Consider the following 7,401-nt stretch of genomic DNA (forward strand, 5'->3'; position numbering starts at 1 on the left):
GAAAACGACACCAAAATAAATAAATCCTCATGTCAACCTTTAGACCTGTCGACCTAGCACATGTCGACCTAGAAACCCTGTCGACCTTCCATCCATGTCAACCTAGTGACTGTCGACCTAAGTGGTCGACCTAAACATTGTCGACCTAGATACTGTCGATTTGATGAACCACACCCTTAATTAGTACCCTCTCCCACCCCTCTCTGCACCACTGGTGAGCAGTGGGAATAATGCACTAGGAACAGGAGGTACAGATGGAGCCAAGCTGATCTAGCCTTCTCTGCACCTAGGAGCACCATGGTTTATTAGCAACAGCCTTTCATCTATTGTTCTCAGCTGCAATACAATACAGAGAGAACAATACAGCAGGGGATTAAGTCCGACAGCACTGGCTCAGTTAATCCTATTAAAGGAATAGATGAGCAGGGCTCCATCTGTAGCACATACTTGCTGACTTCTCACCGGTACCATGATTACGCAAGTCAATTCGAGATGCCCAAGCCGCCCACATTTCACCCCTGGTGGATTCTGGGAGTCCCGTCTGCTCCTCTCGGAGTCTGGTAGAGAAGCCCCGGATTTGACAATTTCCCCTACGTTCTGGGAGATGCAAGCATAGGGTCACAGGGAAGAGAGGCACTTAGTAGAAGATGGGGGAGGGAGGTACGAACTGGCATATGTATGTCATTTTCCATACTACAATGTACTTGCTATTTTGTCAGTTGAGGCACTGTGTTGTTCAGTGCAGGCGCTGTGTTATAAAATCTAAAATAAAACTGTCAAAAACAATGTTCCTTTAGGTGCCAGTGTGCCACCATTACAATAAGCACAGTGATTTGCACCAGTGTGTAAAAAATAAATAAACAACACCAAAAAAAAAAACTTGTGTGTGTTATTCAGGCACTGTATTGTAACTTAAGAACCTTCATTAGGTGCCAGTGTGCCACCATTACTATCAGTGCAGTGTGTATAAAAAAGAAATATTGATATGGATCAGTCAATAGAAGAGCAGGAGCAGCAACTAGCGCTGCGCCATCCACGATAGTACTTCAACATCTACTAAAGGCGGTCCGGGGTACACAAAGTTTAAGAGAGGGCACCTGAAATATAAATATTTCACAATGTTAAAAAAAACATCACGTCTAATAATAATAGAAACGCTCACAGACGAAAACCGTAAAATTGGCAACATGTCAAACATAGTCAGACATCTTCTCTAATCTCATATGATGATGAAACACCGTCTCGCCCTGAGTTTAGGAGAGGTGTCACCTTCAAAACAAACAAATTAGTGTGCAAAAAAAAGAAGAACTTTGGGCTGAAGGACAAACTATGGGGGTCATTCCGAGTTGTTAGCTCTGTATTTTTTTCTCGCAACGGAGCGATTAGTCGCTAATGCGCATGCGCACTGCCCGCAGTGCGACTGCGCCAAGTAAATTTGCTATGCAGTTAGGTATTTTACTCACGGCATTACAAGGTTTTTTCTTCGTTCTGATGATCGTAATGTGATTGACAGGAAGTGGGTGTTTCTGGGCGGAAACAGGCCGTTTTATGGGTGTTTGCGAAAAAACGCTACCGTTTCTGGGAAAAAACGCGGGAGTGGCTGGAGAAATGGAGGAGTGTCTGGGCGAACGCTGGGTGTGTTTGTGATGTCAAACCAGGAACGACAAGCACTGAACTGATCGCAGATGCCGAGTAAGTGTGGAGCTACTCAGAAACTGCTAAGAAGTGTCTATTCGCTATTTTGCTAATCTTTCGTTCGCAATTTTGATAAGCTAAGATTCACTCCCAGTAGGCGGCGGCTTAGCGTGTGCAAAGCTGCTAAAAGCAGCTTGCGAGCGAACAACTCGGAATGACCCCCTATGTTCACAAATCCCTGAGGAGAGTCTAGGGGTGTCCACATTAGCTAATGTGTGAGTCTGACATTGCACTTATAGAGAAGCCTCCTTCCACCATTCCTGCATCCTCTGAACATGTGTGTATGAGCTGTACAAGTAAAGATTGTGAGATAGAAACTGAGGATGCTAGTATGTAAGTACAAGATGAGGGGGATATTTATGTATCTGACGCTAATGAAGATGTTGATGAAAAGGATTTTGTTTGTGTCAAAGTAAGTCAACCAACAGTAGCAGAAGTTCCTGACACTAATAAAAAGAAGGCCATTGTCGTGCCAAGAAAGCCACTTTTTGCCTGTGGCATTATTTTTACCAAAATCTTGACATTTGTCTATCCATCTGTACCATTTATGAGGCCAAAGTTAGTAGAGGTAGGGAATTTAACCATCTAGACACCTCCTCCATGTTATGTCATTTGCAGCATGTCCATGCAAATTATTTATCAAAATCTGAAAAATCCTGTAAAATAATAGCAAGCAGTCCAGTCTCAGCTACTAGCAGTTTGGACCAGCACTTGCAATCTCCACCACTAATGTCCTCATCATCAACCTCCTCATTAGTGATCGGAGGTAGTCCTTCCATTGTTTGGTGTGGGCCAAAAACAAATCAAGCACTTCAGCAACCAAAGTGGTAGTCCCTTTTGCTGAAGTGCTTGGTTTGTTAAACTGTATATGTATTTTTTAATATCCAACATTTCCAAGGACAATTCAACCTTGCATTACTTGTGGACTAGTTTTAGAAGAAAAAACATGGTATTAACCCTCATACTCGGGTGCCTCATAAATGTACTACAAGGGTGTGTTACATAATTAGAAAGGAGGCAAGAGGGGATAGTATGGGCATCTTCCTGTTATTTGTTAGTATACGATAGGCTGAGTTGGAGTTTGCAGTTCTGCAGTGCAACTATTTATTTTGTGGGATTATATTTGCAACCGTTAACTATTAATATTGTATTCTTTTATGGCCTTTTCTCTTTTCAAAATAATTTAATAATAAAAAATATCTAAATTAAATGACTCAATTAATTAATACATTTAAATCAATTAATGAATACATTTTACTCCAATCAATCAATCAATCAATCAATCAATCAATCAATCAATCAATCAAATCAATCCTTTACCTGCCTGCCACTATATACTCCACATCAATTTCCCTGTACAGCCCTGAGGCCTCTTCTTTTGAAAACATTACCTCACCACACAATTATCTTAATTTTTAAATTAAGAAATATTAAATTCTAGACTTTTCTTCAACTGTACTTTGCGAAGACCTATCATCTGAAAAGTGCTGTATGCAAGTACAATTACTTTAGCAACCCCCAGACTAATTATGATTTTCATTTAGGGGCCTATTTACCAATTATTATTTGCCTGATAATCCCCTCAAAACACCCGATCCCCAACTGTGGGGGTAATTCAGAGTTGATCGCAGCTGCAAATTTGTAAGCAGTTGGGCAAAACCATGTGCACTGCAGGGGGGGCAGATGTAACATGTGCAGAGAGAGTTAGATTTGGGTGGGTTATTTTCTTCTGTGCAGGGTAAATACTGGCTTCTTTATCTTTACGCTGCAATTTAGATTTCAGTTTGAACACACCACACCCAAATCTAACTCTCTCTGCACGTTACACCTGCCACACCTGTACTGCACATGGGTGGTCATTCCGAGTTGTTCGCTCGTTGCCGATTTTCGCTATGCTGCCATTTGTTGCAAAATGCGCATGTACAAGGCACGCAGGGCGCATGCGCTTAGTTATTTAACTGAAAACTTAGTAGATTTGCTGGTGTTCGTGCGGCGCTTTTCAGTCGCACTGCTGATCGGTGAATGATTGACAGGAAAGGGGCATTTCTGGGTGGTAACTGAGCATTTTCCGGGAGTGTGCAAAAAAAACGCAGGCGTGTCAGGAAAAAACGCGGGAGTGTCTGGAGAAACGGGGGAGTGGCTGGCCGAACGCAGGGCGTGTTTGTGATGTCAAACCAGGAACTAAACGGACCGAGCCGATCGCAATCTAGGAGTAGGTCCGGAGCTACTCAGAAACTGCAAGAAAATATTTAGTAGCAATTCTGCTAATCTTTCGTTCGCATTTCTGCTAAGCTAAGATACACTCCCAGAGGGCGGCGGCCTAGCGTGTGCAATGCTGCTAAAAGCAGCTAGCGAGCGAACAACTCGGAATGAGGGCCATGGTTTTGCCAAACTGCTAACACATTTGCTGCTGCGATTAATTCTGAATTAGGCCCTGTATCTTCAGGGGACACGAGCAGATGCAATATCTCCGATATCCTCATGTTTCATTTGCAAAAGCTACTCCCATAAAAACCTATGCGACATGCCTTCCTGCCGAGTTGACCAATGTGCGGAATGCAGATTACACTAGCAATTGTAGCCTTTAAGCTATCTATTGCAAAAAGTAACGGGAGAGGGATCTGTAGAATCCCTTCCTGGAACTCTCCACTCCAAATGTCCGGTCAGGGGGCTGCACATGCACAGTAGAGCAAAGGCTGCTGGGAATTGAAAGTAAAGTGATCACTAATGCAATCACTTACATTTACACACAGAGGGCCAGATGCATTAACCTGAAGAAGGCATAAGGAAGTGATAAAGCAGTGATAAGTGCATGGTGATAAGCGCACCAGCCAATCAGCTCCAATATGCAAATTGGCAGTTAGGAGCTGACTGGCTGGTGCGTTTATCACCTTGCACTTATCACTGCTTTATCACTTCCTTATGCCTTATCCAGGCTTAATACATCTGCCCCAGAGTCCCTGCATAAGTACAATAGTACATCCCAGCAAATAGCGGTGAAAAGGAATTATGGAGCAGATGTATTAACCTGGAAAAGGCATAAGGAAGTGATGAGCCAGTGATAAGTGCAAGGTGATAAATGCACCAGCCAATCAGCTCCTAACTGTTAATTTACATATTGGAGCTGATTGGCTGGTGTGTTTATCACCTTGCACATATCACTGGATTATCACTTCCTTATGCCTTTTCCAGGTTAATACATCTTCCCCAATTTTTATCGCGTCTAGGTCCAAATAACAGGGCTGAAACTAGGATTCTTGGCACCCAGGTCAAGGCAGTAATTTGGTGCCCCCAAACATCCCCCTCACCCCCACCCAAAAAGCAAACAAAAAAACATTCTAAATAATAATAATTAATTTTTTTAAAAATTGAAAGAAATAATAAATAAACTTTAACAATTGAAATAAGGTTTAAAAAAACATTGAAACTACGCCACGCTGTAGTGCAACCTTGTTCTCATTACATAACACAGTAGTACCCCTCATTAACATTATGCAGCCCCATAAGGGAGAGAGGGATAAAGGGGTGTCGTACGGGGTGCCCAGCATACCGGCGCCGGGAGCCCGACCGCCGGCATACCGACAGCGTGGCGAGCGCAAAGGAGCCCCTTGCGAGCTTGCTGTGCTCGCCACGCTGCGCTCGCCACGCTGCGGGCACGGTGGCGCGCTACGCACACCACACTATTTTATTCTCCCTCCAGGGGGGTCGTGGACCCCCACGAGGGAGAATAGTTGTCGGTATGCCGGGTGTCGGGATTCCGGCGCCGGTATACTGTGCGCCAGGATCCCGACATTCGGCATACAGAAGACCACCCTGGAGAAAGAGATGGGAGAGCGGAGAGAGACAGAGAGATGTGAGGGAGAGAGATGGAGGAGAGGGAAAGAAAGAGGCGCGCGAGAGAGAGAGAGAGAAATATTGGAGAGAAGAGAGCGAGAGAGATAGGAGAAGGGGGTGAGGGAGAGATGGGGAGAGAGACGGGTGAGGGAGAGAGAGAGATTGGAGAGAAGAGAGCGAGAGAGATAGGAGAGGGGGGTGAGGGAGAGACGGGGGGAGAGAGAGGGGCGTGGAAGAGATGCGGAGAGAGAGGGGTGATAGAGAGAGAGAGAAAGATTGGAGAGAAGGGAGCGAGAGAGGAGAGGGGGTGAGGGAGAGATGGGGGAGAGGGGGGGAGAGAGAAAGATTGGAGAGAAGAGAGCGAGAGGGGGGTGAGGGAGAGACGGGGAGAGAGAGAGATTGGAGAGAAGAGAGATAGGAGAGGGGGGTGAGGGGGAGAGAGAGAGATAGGAGAGGGGGGTGAGGGAGAGACGGGGAGAGAGAGGGGCGAGGGAGAGATGGGGAAAGAGAGGGGTGATAATGAGAGAGAGAAAGATTGGAGAGAAGAGAGCGAGAGAGGAGAGTGGGTGAAGGAGAGATGGGGAGAGAGAGAAAGATTGGAGAGAAGAGAGCGAGAGGGGGCGTGAGGGAGAGATGGGGAGAGAGAGAGAGGGGGGCGAGGGAGAGATGGGGGAGAGAGAGGGGTGATAGAGAGAGAGAAAGATTGGAGAGGCGAGAGAGATAGGAGAGGGGGGTGAGGGAGAGAGGGTCGAGGGAGAGATGGGGGAGAGGGGTGATAGAGAGAGAGAGAAAGATTGGAGAGAAGAGAGTGAGAGAGGAGAGGGGGTGAGGGAGAGACAGGGGAGAGAGAGGGGTAAGGGAGAGATGGGGGAGAGAGAGGAGTGATAGAGAGAGAGAGAAAATTGGAGAGAAGAGAGGGGGTGAGGGAGAGATGGGGGAGAGGGGGAGAGAGAGAGAGAAAGATTGGAGAGAAGTGAGCGAAAGGGGGGGTGAGGGAGAGATGGGGGAGAGAGATTGGAGAGAAGAGAGAAAGAGGGGGGGTGAGGGAGAGAGAGGGGGAGAGAGAGAGATTGGAGAGAAGAGAGAGATAGGAGAGGGGGGTGAGGGAGAGAGAGAGAGAAAGATTGGAGAGGCGAGAGAGATAGGAGAGGGGGGGCGAGGGAGAGAGAGGGGCAAGGGAGAGATGGGGAGAGAGAGGTGATAGAGAGAGAGAGAGAGAGAGAGAAAGATTGGAGAAGCGAGAGAGATAGGAGAGGGGGTGAGGGAGAGAGGGGTGAGGGAGAGATAGGGGAGAGAGGGGTGATAGAGAGAGAGAGAAAGATTGGAGAGAAGCGATAGAGGAGAGGGGGGTGAGGGAGAGACGGGGGAGAGAGGGGCGAGGGAGAGATGGGGGAGAGAGGGGTGATAGAGAGAGAGAGAGAGAGAGAGAGAGAAAGATTGGAGAGAAGAGAGCGAGAGAGGAGAGGGGGTGAGGGAGAGATGGGGGAGAGAGAGAGAAAGATTGGAGAGAAGAGAGCAAGAGGGGGGGTGAGGGAGAGATGGGGAGAGAGGGGAGAGAGAGAGAGATTGGAGAGAAGAGAGAGATAGGAGAGGGGGGTGAGGGAGAGAGAGAGAAAGAGAAAGATTGGAGAGGCGAGAGGGGGGTGAGGGAGAGACGGGGGAGAGAGAGGGGCGAGGGAGAGATGGGGGAGAGAGAGGGGTGATAGAGAGAGAGAGAAAGATTGGAGAGGCGAGAGAGATAGGAGAGGGGGGAGAGAGAGAGATGAGAGAGATAGGAGAGGGGGTGAGTGGGAGAGAGAGAGAGAAAAAGATTGGAAAGGCGAGAGAGATAGGAGAGGGGGGTGAGGGAGAGAGGGGTGAGGGAGAGGGGGG

This window comes from Pseudophryne corroboree, chromosome 1 (assembly GCF_028390025.1).
Source record: "Pseudophryne corroboree isolate aPseCor3 chromosome 1, aPseCor3.hap2, whole genome shotgun sequence".
NCBI lineage: Eukaryota > Metazoa > Chordata > Amphibia > Anura > Myobatrachidae > Pseudophryne > Pseudophryne corroboree.